The sequence below is a fragment of the Nomascus leucogenys genome, chromosome 15 (assembly GCF_006542625.1).
Source record: "Nomascus leucogenys isolate Asia chromosome 15, Asia_NLE_v1, whole genome shotgun sequence".
NCBI classification, from domain to species: Eukaryota; Metazoa; Chordata; class Mammalia; order Primates; family Hylobatidae; genus Nomascus; species Nomascus leucogenys.
In genome coordinates, this window is record NC_044395.1 from 105744776 (window position 1) to 105771865 (window position 27090).

Here is a 27090-nt window from a genome sequence, read left to right on the forward strand (position 1 = left end):
TTGCCTTGGCTGGGAGCCACTAATAATGTCAGCAGGAAATTACTTCTGCCAGTCACAGTGAACAGAACTAACTTTCTAGGTTCAGGGGTCAGTGGATCTATACCTATGTGGCTTGAGAACTTCTGGGAACACACAGATGTTGACTGTCTCACTCTTTGAGTTCAACAAGGACTCATGAGCCTACCCTATGTGATAGACACTCCTAGTTGTCTCCCAAAATTCACTCCTCCATTCATCCAAAATAATTGGATTGTAGCTAGTCTCATGGTTGCCCAGCCAAAGACTACATTTCCCAGCCTTCCTTCTAAGTAGGTGAACCACGTGACTTAGTGGATGGTGAAGGGAAGTGTCTTGGTGAGTTCAGCCTGCTATAACAAAAATACCATAGATTGAGTGGCTTAAACAGTAAGCATTTATTTCTCACAGTTTGGAGGCTGGGAGGTCCAAGATCAAGGCCTAGGTGGATCTGGTGTCTGGCAAGGGGCTGCTTCCTGCTTGTAGAAGGCTGCTTTCTCCTTCTGTCTTCACCTGGCACATAGATGGGGGTGGAGTGGGGGGAGGATCTCATGTCTTTTCTTATAAGAGCACTAATCCCACCATGAGGGTTCCACTCTCATGACCTAATTACCTTCCAAAGACCCATCCCCAAATACCATCATATTGGGGCTTAGGGGTCCATTTGAGTGTATAAATTTTGGAGGGATACCTCCAGTGTGTAGCAACAGGTGAGGTATGCTACTTTCTAGGTCTTTAAAACTTTAGGAGTGTGTTCTTGCATGCTTTTTCTTCCTCTTCCCATAACCTGGAAACCAAATGCATCTATAACCCAGTCTTGACCATGAGGACAAGGACGTCTTAGAGGCTGTGGAGGAAAGTGATGGAAAAGCCAAGGTGCCTGATTCTGTGGATCAGAGACACCTGCCATTGTGGACTGCGGGAAATCAACTTATGTCCCTGCATACCTACACAGTTCTAAAGGGGTCTCTGCTACAGCAACAAGGCCTTTACCCACATGCCTACTGGAATGGCATTTCCTCCTCACACACATATTTTCTAGGCAAAATTGAGAAGGCATGAAATTGGTTAGTCTAATTTCTCTGTTCCTGTCTCTCTCTTTTGCTTTCTCTCTCACAGTTTCCCATCCATCCATCCATCCATCCAACCGTCCATCCATCCGTCTGTCCATCCATCCATCCATCCATCCATCCATCCGTCTGTCCATCCATCCATCCATCCATCCATCCATCCAACCATCCATCCATCCAACCATCCATCCAACCATCCATCCATCCATCCATCCATCCATCCATCCATCCAACCGTCCATCCATCCATCCATCCATCCATCCAACCGTCCATCCATCCGTCTGTCCATCCATCCATCCATCCAACCATCCATCCAACCGTCCATCCATCCGTCTGTCCATCCTGTCCTTATCCAGGACCTAGCACAATGCCTGCCACAGTAGGTGCCTCGTGCCTCGTTGTGGAATGAATGGAAGTCAGACCATGGGTGGGAATGCCTGGAAATCAGGGCCAATTTAAGAACTGTATTGACCCTAATCCCTGAAGTTTATAAGGCTTCTCATTCATCCCACATATAATTCAAAGTAAAAATTAACACTAAACTACAAAATACATGTAAGCAGAGCAAAAATCTTTTTTTTCTCATTATTACTGGAATGCTCGTTTGAAAATAATAAGCTATTTCCAGAAAAAAATTATGTCTTCCTTTTCTAGTACTTGTGGCAGATGCTACCAATCATCTGTTTCAGGAGTTGGTAACCTTTTCTGTAAAAGGCCAGAGAGTAAATGTTTCAGATTCTGTGGGCCATATAGTCTCTGTCGAAACTACTCAACCCTGCTATTGTCGTATTGTAAACAAATGGGTGCAGCTGCATTTCAATAAAACTTTATTTATAAAAATGGAGGAATGGAGAGAAGTTGGTTAATGGGTACAAAAATACAGTTTTAGATAGAAGGACTAAGTTCTAGTATTCGATAGTACAGTAGAAGAATTATAGTTAACAATAATTTATTGTATATTTCAAAAAAGCTAGAAGAGAAGAACTCTGACACTCCTAACACAAAAGATAAATGTTTGAGGTAGTGGGTATCCCAGTTACCCTGATTTAATCATTACACATTATATACATGTATCAAAATATCACATGTACTCAAAAAATACAATGATGATATATCAATATTATTTTTTAAACGTTAAACAAGTAGTGGGCCAGATTTGGTTCACTGGTTGTAGTTTGCAGACCTCTGGTTTACTCTATATTAAATTATTCTTCATGGCCGGGCATGGTGGCTCACGCCTGTAATCCTAGCACTTTGGGAGGCTGAGGTGGGCGGGTCACTTGAGGCCAGGAGTTTGAGACCAGCCTGGCCAACATGGTGAAATCCAGTCTCTATTAAAAATACAAAAATTAGCTCAGCGTGGTGGTGCACGTCTGTACTCCCAGCTACTCGGGGCTGAGATATGAGAATTACTTGAGCCTAGGAGGCAGAGGTTGTAGTGAGCTGAGATTGTGCCACTGTACTCCAGCTTGGGCAACAGAGTGAGACTCTGTCTCAAAATACATAAATAAATAAATAAATTCTCCTTTCTTACTAACATTACCCATATTTTGTTTGTAAGTCAACATGTCAACATGTTTCACCTCAAACTGGTTACTTGACCATGTGACATAATTTTGGCCAATGAGTAGTAAGCTGAGGATTTCTGGGAAAGTTTTTGCTTTTGCCATAGGTATAGACTTATTTGCTTTTTTTTTTCCCCCTCCTTTGTTCTGCCTATAATGAGGAACTGATGTCTGGAAAGGCGGCAGCCATCTTGTGGCCATGAGGCAAAAACTATGAAGAGAAAAACTAAGGATGGCAGAACTAAGGATGGCAGAACTAAGGATGGCAGGACAGCTTGGAGCTGTCCTGAGTCCTTTAGAGCTTGGCTAAGCTGCCCTCTCAGGTCTGGGCTGCCTAAGCCTTATTGTAGGAGATGAATAACCCCTATCAGTTTAAACCACTCCAGGATGGTATTCTGGTTTTGGCTGTAGAGGAAAGTCCTAATGTAAACAGTGCTCTATTGAGCAATTCAGTGTTGCTAGAACTCATGTTGAAGGTTCCAGGAAGGCTCAGGACTGGGTGGTTTCTGGGTCTGGGGCAGCAATGTGGAGGATTCACTTGTCAGGGAGTGAAGCCATGCTGACGAGCTGAAGGTGGGGTGGAGAATTCCAAAGGCAGGGCCCACCTGCCAGACAAGGATTGGGAGTGGGAGAGTCAGAATGAGGACAAACAAATCCCAAAGCATGAGATGTGTGGCCACAAACGCGGGGAGGGGATTCTTCAGGCAAGAACGGGAAATAGGCAGGGGGTTGGCACAGAGCTGGCTCCCCTTTCACAATGACACTTACGAGGGACCACCTTGCATTCCTGGTCTGGCTCCTGGGCAGTGGCTGACTTTGGACGGTGTTGGCCTTTTTGGATCTGTTGAGATGTAGAGTAGTGATATGGTTTGGCTCTGTGTCCCCACCCAAATCCTGTGTTGAATTGTAATCCCCAGTGTTGGAGGTGGGGCCTGGAGGGAGGTGATCGGATCACAGGGATGGTTTCAGATGGTTTAGCGTTATCCCCCTAGTGCTGTCTCATGACAGAGTTCTCCCAAGATCTGGTTGTTTAAAAGTGCGTAGCACCTCCTGCTTTGCTCTCTTCTTCCCTCTCCGGCCACGTGAGACATGACTGATTTCTCTTTACCTTCTGCCATGATTGTAAGTTTCCTGAGGCCTCCCCAGCCATGCTTCCGGTACAGCCTGCAGAACTATGAGTCAGTTAAACCTCTTTTTTAAATAAATTACCCAGTCTCAGGTAGTTCTTTGTAGCAGTGTGAGAATGGACTAATACAAGTAGTAAAAGGCATTGCTTCACAAAACTCCTGAAATATGCATCTGATTAATCTCTGAGTAGGAGTGATCTTTCCCCAATCCCAATCCATTGGGAGTAATGGTGTCTGCCCCTCTTGGTGGAGGGTTTGTTACCAGAAGCTAACATTTATTGGAGATTGGCTTCATACCAGGTGTTTTATACACAACATGTTAGTTCTCACAACAATGCTGTGAGGTAGAGTCCACCATCACATTCTGATATTCCAGAGGGGGAAATTGAGACACAGCGATGTTAAGTCTTTGGTTCAAGGCCACCCAGTGAGGAGGTAAGAGCTGGATTTGAACCCGGGCTAGTTTGACTTCTGAGCAGAAGTTTATCCTGTTGCATGAGCTCACCTCACTCCCAGAGAGTTTTCCAACTGGTCTTCTAGGTCCTTGGGCCTATAGAGTGACCCTGGCCTTGCTGCTCTCCGTTCTGCTGTTGAAGGGCAGATACGTGCCTAGGGTTGGATTGCACCAGTCCCAGGGTTCTCCCCACGCTAGTACTTGAGAACCCTCTGACTGACCCATTATCTGGTCTTTGTCTGTAGCTTTTCCACCCATTAGTCTTATCTCCCACCTAACTGTAAGCTCCGTGGTAGTAGAGAGAATGTCTAGGGATCATGATAGCTAATAGTTATTGGGCACTTGCTGTGTGCTCTGCCCTGGCCTCAACACTGCGTGGATTAATTCCTCTAATCCCCATGATACCTCTGTGAATTGGGCATTCTTATTCTGTTTTACAGAAGAGGAAACTGAGGTCTGGAGAGGTAAAGTTAACTTGCCTAAGGTCATAGGGGCTGATAAGTGGCAGAGCTGGGATTTGAACCCCAGGCTGACTGATTTACTCCCTTAACTATTCATGTTATTCTGCCTCTCCTTGTGTATATAGCACTTTGTGGTTTACAAAGCATTTTCACCCACATTAAAAAAGGCTTTCAGGGCCAGGCGCGGTGGCTCACGCTTGTAATCCCAGCACTTTGGGAGGCCGAAGCGGGCGGATCACGAGGTCAGGAGATCGAGACCACGGTGAAACCCCGTCTCTACTAAAAATACAAAAAATTATCCGGGCGTGGTGGCGGGCGCCTGTAGTCCCAGCTACTCGGAGAGGCTGAGGCAGGAGAATGGCGTGAACCTGGGAGGCGGAGCTTGCAGTGAGCTGAGATTGCGCCACTGTACTCCAGCCTGGGCGACAGAGCGAGACTCCGTCTCAAAAAAAAAAAGGCTTTCAGAATATCAGAGCTTCAAAATACCTTAGAGATTGCCCACTCCTCCTCATGGTACAGAGAATGAATAGGTCAAGAGAGGAATGAGTTGCTCAGGGTCACACAGTTTATGAAAGGGTGAGACGGAACTGGAACCCCACTCTCCTAACTGTTCCTAGATAGCCCTGCCAGACCCAAGCCTCCTTCCCTGCCCTGTGAGCTCTCTAAGCACTGGGCCTGTGTCATAGGCATCCTTAGGCCTCTGGCCCCCAGCACAGTGCCTTGCACTCAATAGGTGCTCAGGAAGTGTGCATGGAATGGATGTGAGCCCAGGGCTCATGTCATCGTTAGACACACCACTCCATTCCAGTACATCTTTGCTATGTCGCAGGGCATGGGGCTCGGTGGCCGGCATATAGTCGGTGTACTGGGTTGAATAGTATCCCCCCCCCCAAATTCATACCCAGAACTCCAGAATACATGACCTCACTTGGAAATAGGATTATTGCAGCCGTATTGAGGTAAAATGGGTTCATACTGGATTAAGGTGGGCCCTCAGTCCTATGACTTGTGTCCTTGTAAGGAGATTTGGTGACACAGAGACGCAGAGTGGGCACACATGGCTGAAAGGCCTTGTTAAGATGGAGGCAGAAGGTAGAAATAGGACTGGTGCAGCGCCAGGCCGAGAATCTCCAAGGATTGTTGGCAAGCTCCTGAAACTTGGGGAGAGGCACAGAACAGATTCCTCCAGGAGGAACCAGCGCAACTGACACCTGCTGATTTCTGCCTTCTGACCTCCTGAACTGTGAGAGAATACATTTTTGTTGTTTTTGGCTACAAGTCTGTGTTAATTTGTTACAGCAGGTCTAGGAAACTAATGCAGTAGGTCTGTGAAAAACAAAACCAGAAACTGTTGCTTCACTGATAAATCCCAGGGGGACCACAAAAGCAACAGCTTTTGGCCAGGCACAGTGGCTCACTCTATGTCACATTGGGAGGCCGAGGCAGGCAGATCACCTGAGGTCAGGAGTTCGAGACCAGCCTGGCCAACATGGTGAAACCCGATCTCTACTAAATATACAAAAATTAGCCAGGCGTAGTGGTGAGCACCTGTAATCCCAGCTACTCGGGAGGCTGATGCAGGAGTATCACTTGAATCTGGGAGGTGGAGGTTGCAGTGAGCCAAGATTGTGTCATTGCACTCCAGCCTGGGCAACAAGGAAAACTCCGTCTCAAAAAAAAAAAAAAAAAAAAGCAACATCTTTGTCTCAGTCTTGGCTGGGGATGAGGGCAGAGAGGGTTCAGCAGCTGAGTTAACCCTTCACTCTATGAGTCCGTGGCGCAGATCCACCTGGAGAGACATCGAGGCATGGCGGAAACCTCCCCAGACTTTTAGTTCTTGGCCTGGTGGCTACAATCTTGAGATATTTAGATAATTTCTCCATCACTCTAGACCTCAGTTTTCCCATCAGTAAGATGGAAGGGGAGCCAGGCTTTTTTTTTTTTTTTTTTTTTTTGAGATGGAGTCTCTCGCTCTGTCGCCCAGGCTGGAGTGTAGTGGCAAGATCTCCACTCACTGCAAGCTCTGTCTTCTGGTTCACGCCATTCTCCTGCCTCAGCCTCCCTAGTAGCTGGGACTACAGGCGCCCGTCACCACGCCCGGCTAATTTTTTGTATTTTTAGTAGAGACGGGGTTTCACCATGTTGGCCAGGACGGTCTCGATCTCCTGACCTCGTGATCCGCCCACCTTGGCCTCCCAAGGTGCTGGGATTACAGGCGTGAGCCGCTGCGCCCAGCCCAGGGAGCCAGGCTTAATAGCTTCTAAGGTAAAAGATTCTGATTCTCATCCCAGTTGTAGGGAAGTAAGTGGGTTGTAGGGAAGGGCCTGTTGAAGCCAAATGGAACTTACTGGCTCATGTCACTGGGAATCTCAGAGCTCTACTAGCTTTAGGTGCAGCTTGACCCAGTTATTACAGATCCTGGTCTAGGCTCTTATCTAAGTATTGGTTTTGTTCTGAGGCTCCATGTGATGGCAAAATGGCTTCAGCTGTTCCACACCTCACACCATCTGGTTGAAGTCCGGTGGGGAAAAAAAATCACTATTCTTCCAAAGTCTTGAGGTACACTCTGATTAGTCTGGCTCAGGTCACATGACCACCCTGACCAATCAGGGTGGCCAAGCAGATAAGACCAGCGCTCTGGTTTAAGCCCTGTGTCACAAGCTCCACTCCCTGGGAACTGGGGGTTCCTAGCCAAAGGGCCAGACAAGGCGGGCTGAGAGTTGGGGAGGGCTCTGCAAGTGAATTTTGGGAGGTGTTATCACAAGGGGATGAATGCTGGATGGCAAGCTACCAGGGTCCACATGAGGAGCCTGCCTTGGAAGCGGGGAAGGCAATCTGGAAGGTTCCCACTTTGTTCAGCGCTCTCCCACACTCATCCCTACACCCGGCTAATGTAGCTTTCAGGGCTCAGTGCAGAGGTCCCTTCCTTGGGGAGGCCTTCCCATTAGATTCGGTCTTCTCAAAGGCCACTCTGAGCTGCTCGTATCCATTCCTTTTGTGATGAGATGTGAAGGAGGTATGCGCAGGAGGCGTCTAGTAAGAGCGTCCTTTTTTTTTTTTTTTTTTTTTTTTGAGATGGAGTCTCTCTCTGTCACCCAGGCTGGAGTGCATTGGCGTGATCTTGGCTCATTGCAACCTCTGCCTCCCGGGTTCAAGCGATTCTCCTACTCAGCCTTCCGAGTAGTTGGGATTACAGGCAGACACCACCATGCCCGGCTCATTTTATTTTTATTTTTTATTTTCAGTAGAGATGGGGTTTCGCCATGTTGGCCAGGCTGGTCTCGAACTCCCGACCTCAAGTGATCCGCCTATCTCGTCCTCCCAAAGTGCTGGGATTACAGATGTGAGCCACTGCGCCCGGGCCCCATTTCTTGTTGGTAGTGTCCCACCTCAGCTGTTTTAGTATTCTGGGGCCATCAACCAAGACACCTGCTCTCCTCTAGCCAAAGGGCATGACCTAGCCAAAGGTACATAACCCAGGCAAGGCTAATAAGCCAATTATTTACTTTTTCTCTCTCTGAAATGGAATCCAGAGCAGATGCAACAACAACAAAGCCTGAAATTGGTTATAGCTGATTCACAGTTGCAGAAACATCCAGAGAGACCATTCATGGTTTCCTGCAACTAAGATTTCCAGAGCTGCCCTGCTTGTGGCTTCATCCCGGCCTGATTCTTCAGTTTTCTCCTCAGTTCTGTGAGCTTCCCTGGACTCTTTCATTAACCATTTCTTTGCATAACTTGGCTGGAGTCTGTATCTGTTGCTTGCAATCACAGAACCCTAGAAAACATTGTGGGCATTTATCCCTGTCCAAGGAGAGAGGTTAGGGCAGGAACTGGCCAGTGCCAGGGAGTGTGTCTGGACATCACAGCCCCACCTTCTTCTCAAGTGGTGGGGTTCCAAGAGTAGGGGCAGGGAGAAAGGAAAAGAGCAGGACAGCAGGAAGTGCAGATCAGGATGTGTACATACTGCTGTGTTTGCAGGAGGGCTGCCAGCAGGTGGGTGCAGGTTAAGGTTGGCTTCTTTCTCTCAGTCCCTGCTATAAACCTAGCAGGTGCAATGAGGTGGTGGTGAGGTGGGCTGCTGTGGATATCTGGGAATTTGAACTCAGTTTAATTTAACAAACATCTTCCGAATGCTCTTTCTGTTTTCCCCATCCCTAGGTTTACTGTTCAGTTCAGACGATTTAGGGACACCTCACCCTGGCATGCTGATAGCACTTTTAACCTTTCATGGGTTTTGAATGGTCTGAAATGAACATCAAGAACCCAGGTTTAACATACAGATTATGTAAATGAATGAATGATGACATAAATCAACTGAGTTGAGCAATTTCAATTTTGGAGCCACAGAATCCACAACAAGAATCCTGTCACTAATTTTTTTTTCTTTTTTCCCATCTCTTGTGGTACAGCAGAGCAATGGAAATCTTACCTTTTAAAATGACATGGATCTAGGTTCAAGTCTTGGGTTCACTACTTTATAAGCTAAGCTGTATTTGTTTGTTTGTTTGTTTGCTTGTTTGTTTTGAGACAGGGTTTTTGCTGTTACCCAGGCAGTACAGTGAGGCGATCATGGCTCACTGCAGCCTCCACCTCCTGGGCTCAAGAGATCCTCTCACCTCAGCCTCCCAAGTAGCTGGGACTACAGGTATGTGGCTAATTTTTTTTAATTTTTTTTTTGTAGAGACGAGGTTTCACTATGTTGCCCAAGCTTCTCTTCAACTCCTGGGCTTAAGGGATCTGCCCACCTGGGCCTCTCAAAGGATTACAGGCCTACTGCACCCAGCCTGAAAGCTGTATTTGTAGACAGAGTTTCCCTCTGTCACCCAGGCTGGAGTGCAATGGCATGATCTTGGCACACTGCAACCTCTGCCTCCTGGGTTTAAGTGATTCTTGTGCCTCAGCCTCCTTAGTAGGTGGGATTACAGGCATATGCCACCATGCACTACTAAATTTTGCATCATCATTAGAGACGGGGTTTTTCCTTTTTGGCCAGGCTGGTCTTGAACTTGAAAGCTGTATGTTTTTCTTTTTGTTTTTTGAGAGGGAGTCGCGCTTTTTTACCCAGGCTGGAGTGCAGTGGTGCGATAGCTCACTGCAGCCTCCGCCTCCCGGCTTGAAGCAATTCTCCTGCCTCAGCCTCCTGAGTAGCTGGGATTACAGGCACCTGCCACCATGTTCGGCTAATTTTTATATTTTTAGTAGAGACGGGGTTTCACCATGTTGTTCAGGCTGGTCTCAAACTCCTCACCTCAGGTGATCTGCCCATCTCAGCCTCCCAAAGTGCTGGGATTACAGGTGAGAGCCACCGCTCCCAGCTGAATGCTGTATTTTAAAATAGGGAATGGTGATAATTTATTACTTAGCATAGTGTCTGTCATTTCGTTACCTATTATTAGTTTTCCTTGTGTTTTTTTTTTCCCTGTGCTGGGTTTTCAACAGTTCCTAAGAATCCTCTTGGCACTGCGCACATTCTTTATCATTGCACTAACACTCTATCAGTTAGCTATTGCTGTGTAACAAGGCTTTTCAAAATTTAGCTCATGAATCTATGGGTGAATTGGGCAGTTCTGCTGTTCTTGGCTGGGCTTACATGTTTGGTGGTCAGCTGGCTATAGATTGGCTTAGGATCATCTCAGTTGGGATAACTGGGCTCCCCTTCATGGGGTCTCTCATCCTTCAAGAGGCTAGCCTGGGATTGTTCTTTATTATTATTATTTTTTGAGATGGAGTCTCGCTCTGTTGCCCGTGCTAGAGTGCAGTGGCACGATCGTGGCTCACTGCAACCTCCACCTCCTGGGTTCAAGTAATTCTCCTGTCTCAGCCTCCTGAGTAGCTGGGACTACAGGCACGTGCCACCATTCCTGGCTAATTTATATCTATATATATCTCTATATATGTATATAGATATATGTATTTTTAGTAGAGATGGGGTTTCACCATGTTGGCCAGGCTGTTCTCGAACTCCTGACCTCAGGTGATCTGCCTGCCATGGCCTCCCAAAGTGCTGGGATTACAGGCATGAGCCACTGCACCCGGCCGGCTTGTTCTTATGGTGATCAGAGATCTGAGAGAGAGCAAAAGTGGCAGGGCCTCTTGAAACTTACGCTCAGAAATGGTACATCACTTCTGCCTTATTTATTCTACTGGCCAAAGCACACCCCTAGGCAGAGCAGAGTCAGCGTGTGAGGAAGGTACAAAGTTACAGGACAGCATATTTACCGGTATTGAATACAGGTAGGACAATTGTTGGGACTATTAATGCATTGAAATCTATCTGACACACTATAGTCTACTAATCGTTTACTTCTCTCTCTCCATCCAGACTCTGTTTTTTCTTACTGCTGGATTCTTTGTGCCTAGCACCAAGCTTGGCACATAGTAGGTGTTCAATGAACATTTGTTGACTGAGTCAATGAAGAGCTGGACTGTGGAGCTGTCCCTGGCTGGGGAGCCAGTTGCCTGATCACTCCTAATCTAGATGAGAACCATTGTGAGTCAGTAGGCATTGAAGTTTGGTTTCAGCCTTCCAACTCAGCCAAATTCTTCTATTTCACCTGGATTTTGGCCTTTGGAAGGTGAATAGTTGAATGCTTATTTTGGTGTCATTCTGACATCTCTGAAATTTTGCAAATCAATGTTCTTGTGATTGCGAAAGGAACATAATATTTAACCAGTGTAATTACATCAGGAATACAAACAAGGCAGGTCATTTGGATTTATCATTAATATCTGGACATTCATTTTCAGACATAGGTAAATATTTTAAAACTCACTTGAACTGAAAAATCTCCTTTCATGCTTTATATGTTGAAATTATTTCTATCAGTTGGTGAATATACATATATTATTCCAGGATAAAATAGTACAATAATTAATGATAATTGAAAGATGTGAATTTTATTTGCAAACGTAATTGTTAAGTTTCAAATATTTAAATAAATAGAAAATAAACTGATAGTTCATATTAATATTAAAAGAGTGTGTTAGCTAGATAACTTTAGGAAGAACATTTTATTCTTTAGGAGCCAACAAATGTTTATACAAATTTAAATAAGAATACCTAGGCAGAATAATAGAGATTCAATTATCTTTTATAATTCCAATCTTTATAGAATTATTTGGCAGAATAGCAGTTTAAACATTAAATCAAATAATTTTTAAGAACTATATTTAACTTGTTATTTAATTCGACTTAGACTATTAATCTCTTAAGAAAATGCCTACTTGAGAATTAGTCATATCTTGTGGGATCAATTAAAAGTAAAATATCTGTTTTGCTACTTCAAAATTTTATAAGGAAGAAAAATTCTGATATCAAGTGCAAGATCCATGATAGATTAACTTCCGTCCAAATTCATTCAAATATGATAAAGAATATAAAAAATATGAAAGAAAAAGGAAAGTGGTTAAAAATAAAGAAGTATCTCCCTTTTTTTTTTTTTTTAAAGTACAAAGATCTCGTTTTGGGCCAGGCACGGTGGCTCACGTCTGTAATCCCAGCACTTTGAGAGGCCAGGCGGGCAGATCGCCTGAGGTCAGGAGTTCAAGACCACCCTGGCCGTCTCTACTAAAACTACAAAAACTAGCCAGGCATCGTGGCAGTCCCCTCTAATTCCAGCTACTTGGGAGGCTGAGGCAGGAGAATTGCTTGAACTCAATAGATGGAGGTTGCAGTGAGCTGAGATGGTGCCACTGCACTCCAGCCTGGGTGACAGAGTGAGACTCTATCTCAAAAACAAACAAACAAAACATCTTGTTTTTTTCACTAACTTCAGTTGAAAATGAGAGACTACTTAGTATGACAAATGTGCAGTGTGTGATTTTGAGAGCAATGGAACCTTTTAAGGTACAGAGAAGGTAGCATTCGTTTTTTTTTTTTGAGACAGAGTCTTGCTCTGTCTCCCAGGCTGGAGTGCAGTGGCGCTATCTCGGCTCACTGCGACCTCCATCTCCTGGGTTCAAGCGATTCTCCTGCCTCAGCCTCCTGAGTAGCTGAGATTACAGGCACACGCGACCACACTCAGCTACATTTTGTATTTTTAGTAGAGACAGGGTTTCATCATGTTGATCCCGCTGGATCAGGGCTCCACCTTTATGACATCACTTAACCTTAATTACTTCCTTAGAGGTCCTGTCTCCTAATACAGCCATAATAGGTGTTAGGACTTCAACATACAAATCTTGGGAAGACACAAACATTCAGTTTGTACATAGGTCCTACAATAATTGCTGGAGACTGCAATATCCCGCTTTCAATAATGAATAGAGCAACTAGAACAACAATATATATAAACTAGACATAACTGACTTATATAGAACACTCCAAGTCCAGGCGCGGTGGCTCGCAGTTGTAATCTCAGCACTTTGGGAGGCTGAGGTGGGTGGATTGCTTGAGGCCAGGAGTTCGAGAGCAGCCTGGACAGCTTGACAAAATCTGGTCTCTACTAAAAATACAACAATTAGCCCAGCATGGTGGTGCATGCCTGTAATCCCAGCTATTCAGGAGGCTGAGGCAAGAGAATTGCTTGAACTCAGGAAGTGGAGGTTGCAGTGAGCCGAGATTGTGCTACTGGTCTCCAGCCTGGGCAATGGAACCATACTCTGTCTCAAAAAACAAACAAACAAACAAAACCAACAAAAAAACCCCAACACCAAAATGCCCTCCTCCCCCAACAAAAAAAGCAGTGACTTTAGATCCCAAATTTGTACTACCCATTGTGATTTTTCTTCTTTTTAAAAAAATTATGAAGAAAAAGAACACTCCATCCAGCAACCACAGAATACATAGTCTACTCAAGTGCACATGGAACATTTTCCAGGATAGACCGTATGTTAGGCCACAAAACAAGTCTCAATAAAATTTAGAACAGGAAGGGGAACATCACACACTGGGGCCTGTCTTGGGGTGGGGGGAGGGGGGAGGGACAGCATTAGGAGATATACCTAATGTTAAATGACGAGTTGATGGGTGCAGCACACCAACATGGCACATGTATACATATGTAACAAACCTGCACGTTGTGCACATGTACCCTAAAACTTAAAGTATAATAAAAAAAAGAAATTGTACAAAGTATCTTTTCCAATCAACATGAAATAAAACTAGAAAGCAATAACAGAAAAAAACCTGGAAAATTCACAAATATGTGGAAATTAAGCAATATATTCTTCTTTTTCTTTTTTTTTGAAATGGAGTCTCACTCTGTTGCCCAGGCTGGAGTAGAGCGGCACAATCTTGGCTCACTGCAACCTCCGCCTCCCAGGTTCAAGAGATTCTCCTGCCTCAGCCTCCTGAATAGCTGGGATTACAGGAGCATGCCACCATGCCCAGCTAATTTTTGTATTTTTAGTAGAGACGGGGCTTCACCATGTTGGCCAGGCTGGTCTCGAACTCCTGCCCTTGTGATCTGCCCACCTTGGCCTCTCAAAGTGCTAGGATTACAGGCATGAGTCACCACACCTGGCCTAAGCAATATATTCTTAAATAACCAGTGGGCCAGAGAAGAAATTACAAGTCAAATAAGAAAACACTCTGAGATGAATGAAAATGAAATAACAACATACCACAACTTACAGGATGCAGCAAAAGCAGTGCTCAGAGGGAAAGTCATAGTTATAAATGCCTACTTTAAAAAAGAAGAAAGATCTCAAATAAATAACCTAACTTTACAATGTATGTCAGGGTCCCCAATCCCTGGGCCGTGGACTGGTACTGGTCTGTGGCCTGTTACGAACTGGGCCACACAGCAGGAGGTGAGCAGAGGGTGAAGCTTAATCTGTATTTACAACTGTTCCCCACTGCTTGCATTACCACCTGAGCTCTGCCTCCTGTCACATCAGTGGTGGTATTGGATTCTCATAGGAGCACAAACCCTATTGTGAACTGTGCATTCAAGACATCTAGATTGTGTGCTCCTTAAGAGACTCTGATGCTTGATGAGCTGTTATTGTCTCCTATCACTCTCAGGTGGGACTGTCTAGTTGCAGGAAACAAGCTCAGGACTCCCACTGATTCTTTGTTATGGTGAGTTCATTATATATTACAATGTAATAATAATAGGAACAAAGTGCACAATAAATGTATTGTGCTTGAATCATCCTGAAACTATCCTCTCTCCAACGGTCTGTGGAAAAATTGTCTTCCACAAAACTGGTCCCTGGTGCTAAAAGGGTAGGGGACTGCTGCCTTAAGCTACTAGGAAAAGAATACTATTTAAACCCAAAGTTAGCAGAAGGAAGAAAACAATAAAGATTATAGTGGAAAAAGTAGAGAATAGAAAAACAGTAGAGAAAATCAAGGAAACCAAAAGTTGGTTATTGATCTTAAAAGATCATCAAATTTGGCAAACCATTAGCTAGACTGACAAAGAGAAAAGGGAGAAGATTCAAATTCCTAACATCAGAAGTGAAAGTTGGGATATTACAAAAGAGTTTACAGAAAAATAAAAATTGCAACAGAATACTATGAACAATTGAAAGTTAACAAATTAGATAGTCTAGACGAAATAGACAAATTCCTAGAAACACAAACTACCAAAACTGACTCAAGAGGAAATAGAAATCTGAACAGCCCATTAGTAAATAAAGAGAATGAATAAGTAATCAAAAACCTCCCAATAAAAACACGCTCACAACCAGATGGCTTCACTGGTGAATTTTACCAAACATCTGACGAAGAATTAACACTGATCTTTATCAAACTCATTCAAAAAATGGAAAGGGAGAATATTTCTTACCCCATTCTAGGAATTCAGCATTACTTTGATATCAAAGACAGATAAAGACATCACAAGAAAAGAAAACCACAGACGAATATCCCTTATGAATGTAGACGCAAAAATCTTCAACAATATACTAGCAAACCAAATCCATCAACATGTTAAGAGGATTATACATCATTACCAAGTGGGAGTCATCCCAGGAATGCAATGTTGGTTCAACATAGAAATTAATCAGTGTAATATACTGCCTTAATGGGATGAAGAAGAATCCCCATATGAGCATTCCAAATTGACGCAGAAAAAATATTTAACAAAATCCAACACCTTTCGAGATTAAAAGTCTCAGAAAACTGGGAATGGAAAAGAACTTCCTCACCATGATAAAGGACATTTATGAAAAACTCAATGGTGAAAGTGTGAAATCTTTCCCCTAAGATCAGGAATAAGATAAGGATGCCTACTTTTGCCACTGCTATTCAACATTGTACTGGAAGTTCTAGCCAGAGCAATTAAGCAACAAAAAGAAATGAAACATCCAAATTAGAAAGGAAGAAGTAAAATAATATTTATTCACAGATGACATGATTTATATATAAGAAATTCTAACAAATCCTCTATCAGAGCCAACTATCAAATTTAGAAAAATGACAGGATACAAAATCAACACACAAAAACTAGTGGCATTTCTATACAGGAGTAATGAACAACACAGAAAGGAAGTGAAGAAAACAATTCCATTTACAATAGCATCAAAAAGAATAAAACACTTAGGAATAAATTTAACTAAGGAGGTACATGATTTGTGCACTGAAAACTACAAAACATTACTGAACAAAATTAAAGAAGACCTAAATACCTTGAAAGAAATCCTGTACAAGAATGGCAGTATACCCCAAAGCAACCTACAGATTCAGGGCAATCCTTATCAAAGTCCCAAAAGCCTTTTTGTGGAAATGAAAAAATTGATTCTAAAGTTCATATGTACCTTCAAGGGACTCAGAACAGCCAAAACAACCTTGAAAAAGAACAAATTTGGGGGACTCACACTTCCCAATTTCAAAACTTCTTATAAGGCTACAGTGACTAAAACAGTATATAAGGATAGACATGTAGATCAATAGAATGGAACAGAGAGTCCTGAAAAACATCATCAGTGTAGATGTCAGTGGTTATTTGATTTTCAAAAGGAGTGCCAAGACTATTCAATGAGGAAAGAGTAGTTTCTTCAACAAATGATGCTTGGACAAATGGATATCTACATTCAAAAGAATGTAGAATATCTCACATCATCTATACAAATTAACTCAAAATGTATCAAAGACCAAAAAAAAAAAAGTGTCAAAGACCTAAAAATGAGTTAAAACTGTAAAAATTTGGCCGGGCGCGGTGGCTTATGCCTGTAATCCCAGTACTTTGGGAGGCTGAGGCTGGTGGACGACCTGAGGTCAGGAGTTCGAGACCAGCCTGGCCAACATGGTGAAACCCCATCTCTAATAAAAATACAAAATTAGCCATTCATGGTGGTGCGTGCTTGTAATCCCAGCTACTTGGGTGGCTGAGGCAGGGGAATCGCTTGAACCTGGGAGTCAGAGGTTGCAGTGAGCTGAGATCACGCCACTGCACTCCAGCCTGAGCAACAGAGCAAGACTCCATCTCAAAAATAAACAAACAAACAAAAAACTACCAAACATTGAAGAAACAAAGACTTAAATAAATCAAAAGATACGTGATGTTCATGGATCAAAAGACTTTAAATTGTTAAGACGTCAATTCTCGCTAAATTGTATTGTATTATAATAATACAATTGACTGTTTTTCCATAAGTTCTGTTAATTTTGCTTCATATATTTTGGGGTTATGTTGCATGGTGGATATACATTTATAATTGTCATATCTTCACATCCATAAAGACCCTAACTACAATACAGTCAAAATGGCAGGGGATGTTAGGGCTTCAACACATGAATTTGTTGGCAGACAGCAGGGATGCAAGTCAGCCCATAGCACTGAATAATATTCCACTGTATGGATATCCTACACTTTATCCATTTGCCTATTTTTTTTTTTTGAGACGGAGTCTCGCTCTATTGCCCAGGCTAGAGTGCAGTGGCACAATCTCAGCTCACTGCAAGCTCCGCCTCCCAAGTTCAAGTGATTCTCTCACCTCAGTCTCCCAAGTAGCTGGGATTACAGGCATCTGCCACCATGCCCAGGTAACTTTTGTATTTTTAGTAGAGATCAGGTTTCACCGTATTGGCCAGGCTGGTCTCAAATTCCCACTCTCAGGTGATCTGCCTGCCTCAGCCTCCCAAAGTGCAGGGATTACAGACATGAGCCACCGTGCCTGGCCCTGTTCGCCTTTTGAAGAACATCTTGGTTACTTACTTCCAGGTTTTGTCAGTTATGAATAAAGCTGCTATAAACACTTGTGTGCAAGTTTTTCTGTGGATATGTTTTCAACTCATTTGGGTAAATAACTGAATGCAATTGCTGAATCGTATAGTATGACTATACTTGGCTTTGGAAGAAGCTGCCAAACTGTCTTCCAAAGTGGCTGTACCACTTTGCATTGCCACCAGCACGTATGAGAATTTCTGTTGCTCCACATCCTCAACAGCATTGGTTACTGTTGGTTTTTTGGGTGTAGCCATTCAAATAGGTGTGTAGTGGTTATCTAATTGCGGTTTTAATTGACAATTGCCTAATGACATGTGATGGTGAGCATCTTTTCATTTGCTTCTTTCCTATCTGTGTGTCTTCTTTGGTGGAGTGTCTGTTCAGATGTTTTGCCCACTTTTAGTTCGTTTATTTTCTTAATAGTGAGTTTTAAGAGTTATTTGTATAGTTTGGATAACAGTCCTTTATCAGACATGTGTTTTGAAAATATTTTCTCCTAGTCTGTGGCTTGCTTTTTTTTTATTCTAATAACAGTCTCTTTTGCAGAGCAGAAGTTTTTAATTTTTTTTTTTTTTTTTGAGACAAGGGCTCACTCTGTCACCCAGGTTGGTGTGCATTGGTCCAGTCAAGGCTCACTGCAGCCTCAACCTCCTGGGCTCAGGTGATCCTCCCACCTCAGCCTCTCTAGTACCTGGGACTCTGGTGCGTGCCACCACACGTGGCTAATTTTTGTATATTTTTTGTAGAGACAGGGTTTTGCCATGTTGTCCAGGCTGGTCTCTAACTCCTGCGCTCAAGTGATGCTCTCGCCTTGGCCTTCCAAAGTGCTGGGATTATAGGCATGAGCCACTGTGCCCGGTTTAAGTTTTTAATTTTAATTAAGTCCAAATTATCAATTTCTTTCATAGATTATGTTTTCGGTGTTTTGATCTTAGTGGGCTGGATTATTGTCCACATTTGATTGTTGGAAAAGCAGCTCTGAAGTGAACTGCTCAGGGTCAACCAGTTCCTGTGCAGAGGTTCAACCTCATTGAGGGTGTTCTTCACCACATGGGGAGCAGCAGGAGGGGCCCAGGTGTATGTGTGTGTTTGTGTGTATGCACACAGACACATTTTTGTGCATGAATGCAAATAGGTAGGGCATACACATTTGGTGTTGAGAAGCCAGCAGATTGTTGCATAAAAAGCAACGTGGTTGGCTGGGCGCTGTGGCTCATGCCTGTAATCCCAGCACTTTGGGAGGCCGAGGCAGGCGGATCATGAGGTCAAGAGATCAAGAACATCCTGGCCAACATAGTGAAACCCCGTCTCTACTAAAATAGAAAAAAATTAGCTGGGCATGGTGGTGCGTGCCTATAGTCCCAGCTACTCGGAAGGCTGAGGCAGGAGAATCGCTTGAACCTGGGAGACGGAGGTTGTGGTGAGCCAAGATCGGGCCACTGCACTCCAGCCTGGGTGACAGAGTGAGACTCTGTCTAAAAAAAAAAAAAAAAAAAAAAAAGCAATGTGGTTGAACAAAGAGATACAATTTCTTACCTCTTAGAATTAAAAAAGACATTAAAAGCTGTCATTTGTTTGTCAGAATGGGGAGCAGCTGGAATCCTCACATACTGCGGTGATGAAATGGTAAAGTCACTTTGGAAAACAGCTTGGCAGTTTTTTTTTTTTTCCTGAGATGGAGTCTCACTCTGTTGCCCAGGCTAGAGTGCAGTGGTGCGATCTCGGCTCACTGCAAGCTCTGCCTCCCAGGTTCAAGCGATTCTCCTGCCTCAGCCTCCCGAGTAGCTGGGACTACAGGCACCCGCCACCACGTCCGGCTAATTTTTGTATTTTTAGTAGAGACGGGTTTCACCGTGTTAGCCAGGATGGTCTTGATTTCCTGACCTCATGATCCGCCCACCTCGGCCTGAGCCACTGTGCCCAGCTGGCAGTTTTTTATATAGTGACACATTTTCCATATGACCCTGCACTCTCATTGTTAGGTATTTACTCAAGAGAAATGAAAAGTTATGTTCACCTTAAAACCTATGCAGAAATCTTCATAGCACTTTTATTCCTAATACCAAAAAATCAGAGAAAATCCAAACGTCCATCAACAGGTGAATGGATAAACACACTATGATATTTGCATACAGTGGAACACTACTTGATAAAATGGGTAGAATACTACTCAGGGAAATGAAAGAACTGCTTGATTGTAACAACAAAATGTATGAATCTCGGCCAGGCGCGGTGGCTCACACTTGTAATCCCAGCACTTTGAAAGGCTGAGGTGGGCAGGTCACTTGAGGACAGTTCTAGACCAGCCTGGCCAACATGGTGAAAACCCAGTCTCTACAAAAAGTACAAAAATTACCCAGGTGTGGTGGTGTGTACCTGTAGTCCCAGCTACTTGGGAGGCTGAGGCATGAGAATCGCTTGAACCGGGGAGGCAGAGGTTGCAGTGAGCTGAGATCGCGCCACTGCACTCCAGCCTGGGTGACAGAGTAAAGACTCTGTCTCAAAATAAATAAATAAATACAATATATGATTCTCAAAGACATTTTACTGAGTGAAGGAAGATAGACACAAAGGAGTACATACTATATGAATCCATTTATATGAAATTGTAGAACAGACAAATATAAGATCTGGTTATAGAGAACTGATCATTGGTTGACTGGTGATGGGGTGGATTGATTACAAAGAGGCACAAGAAAACTTCCTGGGGTGATGGAAATGTTTAATATCTTGTCATTGTCAGTATCAGTCAGGCCAGGTGTGGTGGCTTATGCCTGTAATCCCAGCACTTTGGGAGGCTGAGGTAAGAAGATTGCTTGAGGCCAGGAGTTCAAGACCAGTGTGGGCAACACAGCGAGACCCTCTCTCTACAAGTTAAAAAAACGAGCCCAGCGTGGTGGCACACACCTGTAGTCCTAGATACTGGGAGGCTGAAGCAGGAGGATCGCTTGATGCCAGGAGTGCAAGTTTACAGTGAGCTATGATCACACCGGTGCACTCCAGCCTGGGCAACAGAGTGAAACTTTGTCTCTAAAACAAACAAAAGCAGTCAATCAATATCTTGATTATATGGCTGTTATAATGCTACGCTTACAAATCTTTGCATTTTATTGTATCTAGTTATGCTTCAATAAAACGCCAAAAAAAGTTGGTTGAAACAGTATTTCTGGCCCCTGTTTTATCAAGTATTATTAATTTTTATATAAAATGAGGATACCTTCTAAAGTGCATTTTAGCTCTATACGCCAACCCCAACTTCAGACTTCTGGGCTTTTAATTGCTAAATAATTTCCCAGCAATTATGCATTCATCTGATGAAGCTATTACAAATTTTAAAGTTTTTCTGGGTTCCAAGTGAATCAACAGAAAGAAATTCGGTTGGAAATGAATGTTTACAGCCATTAGTTCCTGTCTTGATAAGGTCGTTGCACTCTGGGGAGATTTTGTAATTTTTGCATGCATTTTGAAAGCAATTTTGTCTTCTTTCTAGGTTGTTTCATTTAAAAAAATTCATTTTCAGTCATCCATGTCCACTTTACCTATTTGGCTATGTTTCCACAAATTCCACGAATATTTCTAGTCTCTTAGAGAGGAAGACGAGATTGACAGTTCACAGAAACATTGCCACACAAACAGGGCAGGCGTAATGAACTGAAAATAGATTAGGACATGAAATTTAAAAAAAAATGTCAAAGTCTGAAAGAGGACGACAAAAATGGAAAAATATTGTACACAATGGATAAAGAATGTTTTTATAAAGTCCCCAAATTCTGTTACCAGCTTGCTACATGGGGCAAGTTTAACCTCTTTACGCCTCATTTCCAGGTCTGAAAGGTGGGGGCTAATGATGGAGCTCCCTTGTGGATTACTGTGAGGGTTCAATGAAGTCGTTTACATCAAAGCCTCAAGCCCAGTACTGGGCGGGCCACTGCACTCCAGCCTGGGCGACAGAGTAAGACTCTGTCTCAAAAAATAAAGTAAAGTAAATAAAATAAAATAAAATAAATGTTTGCTGCTATTATTATTACCTCCATAGTGCATAATAATTACTAGTTGCAATTTTAAAAATACCCAGTGACTGGATGTACTGTCAACCTTTTGGGTCATTTCACCTGGGTCATATTGGGGGTATGACTGGCTGGCTGGTGATTTAGAAGGTGATTTGGTTACTGGACTGGTATAAGGAAAAGGAAGGATAGTTGCAGGGTTAAGGAGGCTAAAAGGCTTAACTTTGAGGGAGCGTTAGATCTTGGAATCCCCAAGTTCTGAATTTATTCATTTAGTCACTCGACAAACATACCAATTCCTCGGCATCCATGAATAAGTCAGGGATATGGGGTGACGGCACCCAGGCTGGGGAGGGGTTAGCCTAAACGGCCTCTAAGCTCACATCCATACCTCACATTCAAGCCAGAGGCTGAAAGTGGCTTGACAGACATTTGAGCAAAGTCAGGGCTGGGACCTACTACGTGCCCTCCCTCCCACTGCTGAGCAATTCTCCTGGCACCTGTGATCACAGGCCAGGGTAGGAAGTGCTTGGGTCCTAACAGGGGGGTAGTCACTTGCATCTGGGAAAAAACATGCAAGCCTGGCACTGACAGACTGGGGACATTTGGACACCTGTGGAGAAAGGGCTGTCTAGGTGGTGGGCGCGATTCAGGAGAAAAAGAGGTGGATCTGGGAAACGTCAGACACTGTTTCTTGTATCTTAGACTTTCCCTCCCAGTCCAGAAGGGCTTCCTGGAGGAAGAAGAATTTCAGGCTGACACTAGGACCTGGGTTTGATGAAACTGAGTATAGCAATTCTTCAGTATTATCAGGCAACATAAATCTCTACTCCCAGCTATCTGTCCTCTCCCCATGCACACTTACTGGCAGCTGGCACCTTTCGTGACTCACATGATAAAGATTTTTAGAAATGTAACTCAAGGTAGGAAGGACATAGACACTCTTGTAGTATTATTGGATATGAAAATTATGCAGGTGGGTGATTTCCCCTAGGAGACGATTCTATGTGAGTTTTAGACACGTTGCCGGAAGCCAGGCCCTGATAAGGATCCCAACTCCTTTCCCCTGTCCTTATGATCAAAAGCCCCTGCTTCCCCATATTTTTTCTCATTCTAAAGCAGAGTCAGAAAGAGCCAGAAATGACTGAGTCTCCAGGTGGGAGGCTGGAGGCAAGCGGAAGAGGGGCTTGGGGGAGAGGGGAAGGGAGGCAGAGAGGGGAGGGAAGCGTGGGCCTGAGGTAGAGTCCTTTCTTTTATTTTTGTAGACTTAGGTTATTCACTGTACGAGTCCTTTCTTTTTGCTTTGTTTTTTGAGAGAGATTCTTGCTCTGTCACCCAAGCTGGAGTGCAGTGGCATGATCTCAGGTCACTGCAACTTACACCTCCGGGGTTCAAGCGATTCTCCTGCCTCAGCCTCCCGAGTAGCTGGGACTACAAGTGCCTGCCACCATGCCCGGCTAATTTTTGTATTTTTAGTAGAGAGGGGCTTTTGCCATGTTGGCCAGGCTGGTCTTGAACTCTTGGCCTCAAGTGATCCACCTGCCTCGGCCTCTCAAAGTGCTGGGATTATAGGCCTGAGCCACTGTGCCCAGTGAGAATCCTTTTCTGACTGCATGGTTTGGCCCTGAGTGGACACTTGGAATTCAGGCTACAGGCCGGGAAAAGATTACTATCCTTGCACCTGCTGGGTGGACGCCCATTCTGTCCGACCAGGAAACAGGTCCCAGCACCCAGGTGCTAGGGATACAGCGAGAATAGGCTGGGGGTCTCCTGCCCTCAGGACCACCTTGTCTGGTGGGAGACATGCATATGTAGAAACATGGGAACATTGCAGAAGAGGCAGGAATGGAGCTGGGAGCTTTGGACCTAGGGCAGGCATGGCCGAGCTAGGCCATTTCATTCTCTCCTTCTGAAGAATGGCCCCCTTCCTTCTGCTATTGTTCCGTGGAGTCCTTCTCTGGTGCTTGGGAGCCCAGCCAGCAGTAGTCTCAGTGACCCCCAGGGACAGGCACCCACAGCAGCAGAGGAGAGAGAGAGCGACTGGGGCGTTGGCACAAGGCTGGTGTGGAGATAGGGAGATGAATGTCTTAGCTGGAGGAGCTGGAGAAGTCCAGGCTGCCCATTTTTCAGAGGGGAAAGCTGAGGCCCTCGTAGAGCAACGGATTGTCCAGGGAAAGGAATGTGAGTACCGAGGAAGAAAAACCTGGGGGCAGAGGCCCAGAAGAGAAGGCAGATCCCTCTCCGCCCCACCCCAGGCAGGAAGCCCAGGCCCCAACCACCGCCTTTGGGCCAGGCACCTCTCCTGTCCTCTGAAGGAGCGGGGAGGACGAGTGTGGCTTCTGGCCGGCTGAACATGCTTGCAAGGCACATTTGCAGATTTGCTGCTGCAAGGGGAGGGGTGGGCTGGTGGGGAGGTGCCGGCCTGATGGGGCACCTGGAGGGTGGAGAGACCCCTAGGCTCCTGTTCACTCCCACTTAAGTCTCAGAGGCAGCCCAGAGGCAGAAGGAGACTTGGTGGACACTTGCACAAAGTCGGGGCTGGACAGGGCAATTCCACATGCAGCTCCCCTGGCTGGTGAATTCTTGAATTAGTGGGAGGGCAGGTTCACTCTCCAAAGTTGGACCATACATTCTCCGAGGGGCAGGATCGCCTCACCCGGACACTGGCGCCCATACATCCCAGGGTTCCAGTAAATGTACGCCCCATCCAGCCGCTTTTCTAACTGCAACAAGAGCTGAGCAACATTTATTGGGCACTTAACTCTGTTCTAGGCACTATCACAGCAGGGACTGCTTTTCATTCTGGCACCAATTCTGGGAAGTAGATGGTATTATTATCCCCATTCGACAGAGGTGGAAACTGAGGCCCAGAGAGGTGAAGTGCCTCGCATAGAGACTTGCTCAAGGTCACACGCAAACAGGGCAGGAATCCCAGTGGGTTCAGAGCCTGCCCTGAATGCCCCACTTTTCCTCCTTCCTAGGGCCCCTGGCACTCTTTCTGGGACCAGGCTCAGGCCAAGCTGAAGGAGCCATTCTGGAAGCAATTCTGGGCAGATGAAGGCCAAGAAGCCAATTCACAGCGGTTGTGCTGACGAGTTTCTTGGCAATGTGGAAAGTCTGACGATCTTACAAATGTGTGAAACTGAGACTCAATTTTCCCTCATCCTACCTCCCCTTTCTACCCACCCTCCAACATGGATCTAAATATGGATCCTATATTGGGGGTGTAGCCCCCCTCTCTAGACTGCAAGAGAAGATGACGTTGGGGAGGAGGTGGGGCCAGCCACACTGGGCAAGAGCAGCCTCGGATGATGCTGCCTCCAAAAAGGTCCCTGGGTAAGTATGAGGTGGGTGGCTGAAATTTCTGAAATCCGTATCTGAGATGACTGGGTGGAGTCATACATTTCCATCCTTCTGGGGTTAAGGACACAGCAAGGAAGACCATTTAGGGTGAAGTCACCGTTTATGGGAGTCTAAACTGTGACTTTGGCAAGGTGCAACATAAAAATGCTAATACGTGTTTATGCACTAAGCTGGAAATAATGCCAAGCCCCTCAGTTAAAAAAAAACTGTCAAGAATTGCAGTTTCCTCGAGTCGGAGGAACTAAGTGAGCTGTTAACTGAGGACTGTAAACCTGCCACATGGCGACGTTGCTTTGGTTATTAAATAGAAATACCTGCTTTCTATATGCATGCACTGTTGTTTACATGCCTCTGAATTTCTAATTTCTGCAGGAGATTCTGGTGACTAGTGTGCCATTTTCTCAATGTTCACAGTTATTATAACTTTAAATATTTTACCCATATCCTGTAACAATGTCATCCAAGTGTTCTTTAAGTGGTGGTGCTGAAAAACGCACCTGAAAATCGATAACATTGGAAAGGAAGTGAGATGTGATAAAACGTCATGAAGAAGGCCAAGCCACCGGCAGGAAATGCTGCACTGTTAATTTAGCAGAGAGTGCGTTATGAAATATTAGCGATAATGCTGGGAAAATAAAAAGCAGCATTAAGGCAAAAATATGCCACAATTGGAGTAATTTATGCAACCCATCCTTTCTACTTTGCATTCATTTCTCTGGCAAAATTAGTCAGGAATTATGCAGGTTTGAATTATGCAAGGTGTTCAGGACCACATGCTTTGCATAAAACGCAACTGCCCTGAGGTTCTCGGTGGGTGGAAGAATGAGTGACCGTATTCTAGGGTTATCTTAGGCCAGGCAGTTGTACCCTCCTGTCCTAGGTGGGGATGCAGTGACCTCATCTGTAAAATGGGGCCGTTGGACTGGCTTGTCTTTCTTTCCCTATTAGACTATGTCGAGACAGGCACCATTATATTTCTGCCCCAAAGGTGTCTTTTTCTGGACGGATCCCGCAGCTGATACCACACTTGTCTTTATTAACTGTGAGGCTGGCCATTCAAACACCAGGTGCCAGAGAGGGTCTCTCACTCATCGGAATCCAGGTGGGATGAATCCTCGAAGGCAAGGTCCCTCCACCTTCACCCTAGAGTCACACAGACTTGCCCTGGGGGCTGGTGACAGGTGGGTGGGAGAAGAAAAGGCCCCCGGGGAGCAGGAGAAAGCCAGGTGCCATGGGGACCCAGCGCCACTGGAGGGCAGCACCAGCACACGGCTGAGGCCGCCTCTCCCGGAGCCCGGAGGGAGCTGGGTTCCGGGCGCCAGCGGTGCCCGGGTGAGCAGTTCACCCTCACGTCCCTGCTCTTAGGAAGTTCCCATTCTCCTGGAGGAGACAAAATAAACGTGAACAAATGAACAAGTGTGCATTGTCAGGCAGCAAGTGTTGGGACAACAAGATAGTGATGGGGGTGGGGACACCGTTAAATAGGGGCCAGGGAGGCCTAACCCGGGAGGGGACAGCTGAGATGTCACTTGAGGGGGGAACACAGCCCGAGATCTGAAGGTGTTCATGGAGAGGGGAAGGGGCCCCTAGAGGAGTCGGGGAAGCCTGGGTCCGGGAAGACGAGAACACTGAGGAACAGAGAAGCCGGGTAACTTACCCAGGGTCACAGAGCCGGGAGCTGGGGACAGCGCCTGACAACGCCCGAGAGCCTTCCACGGCCCTGGTTTCTCCGACCTTCCTCTCTAAACAGGACCGTGACAGTGACAGTTCTGCCCCACTCCCCATTTCTGACCGCAGTCCCCATAAGGAAACAGGGCAGGGATCACTGGCTGTGAGCCCAGCAAGTCCCCTCCCGTGGCTTTCTCAGTTATTAAACAGAAGGGTGGGTCCCCCCACAACGCCGAAGC

The 27090-nt window shown here is 45.0% G+C and overlaps 1 protein-coding gene across 1 annotated transcript in view; it reads right to left on the bottom strand.

Moving 5' to 3' along the window:
* LOC115838561 (E3 ubiquitin-protein ligase RNF169-like) overlaps nt 1-27090 on the bottom strand; it is a 178687-nt gene that overhangs the window by 145144 nt on the left and 6453 nt on the right. The window lies entirely within an intron of this gene.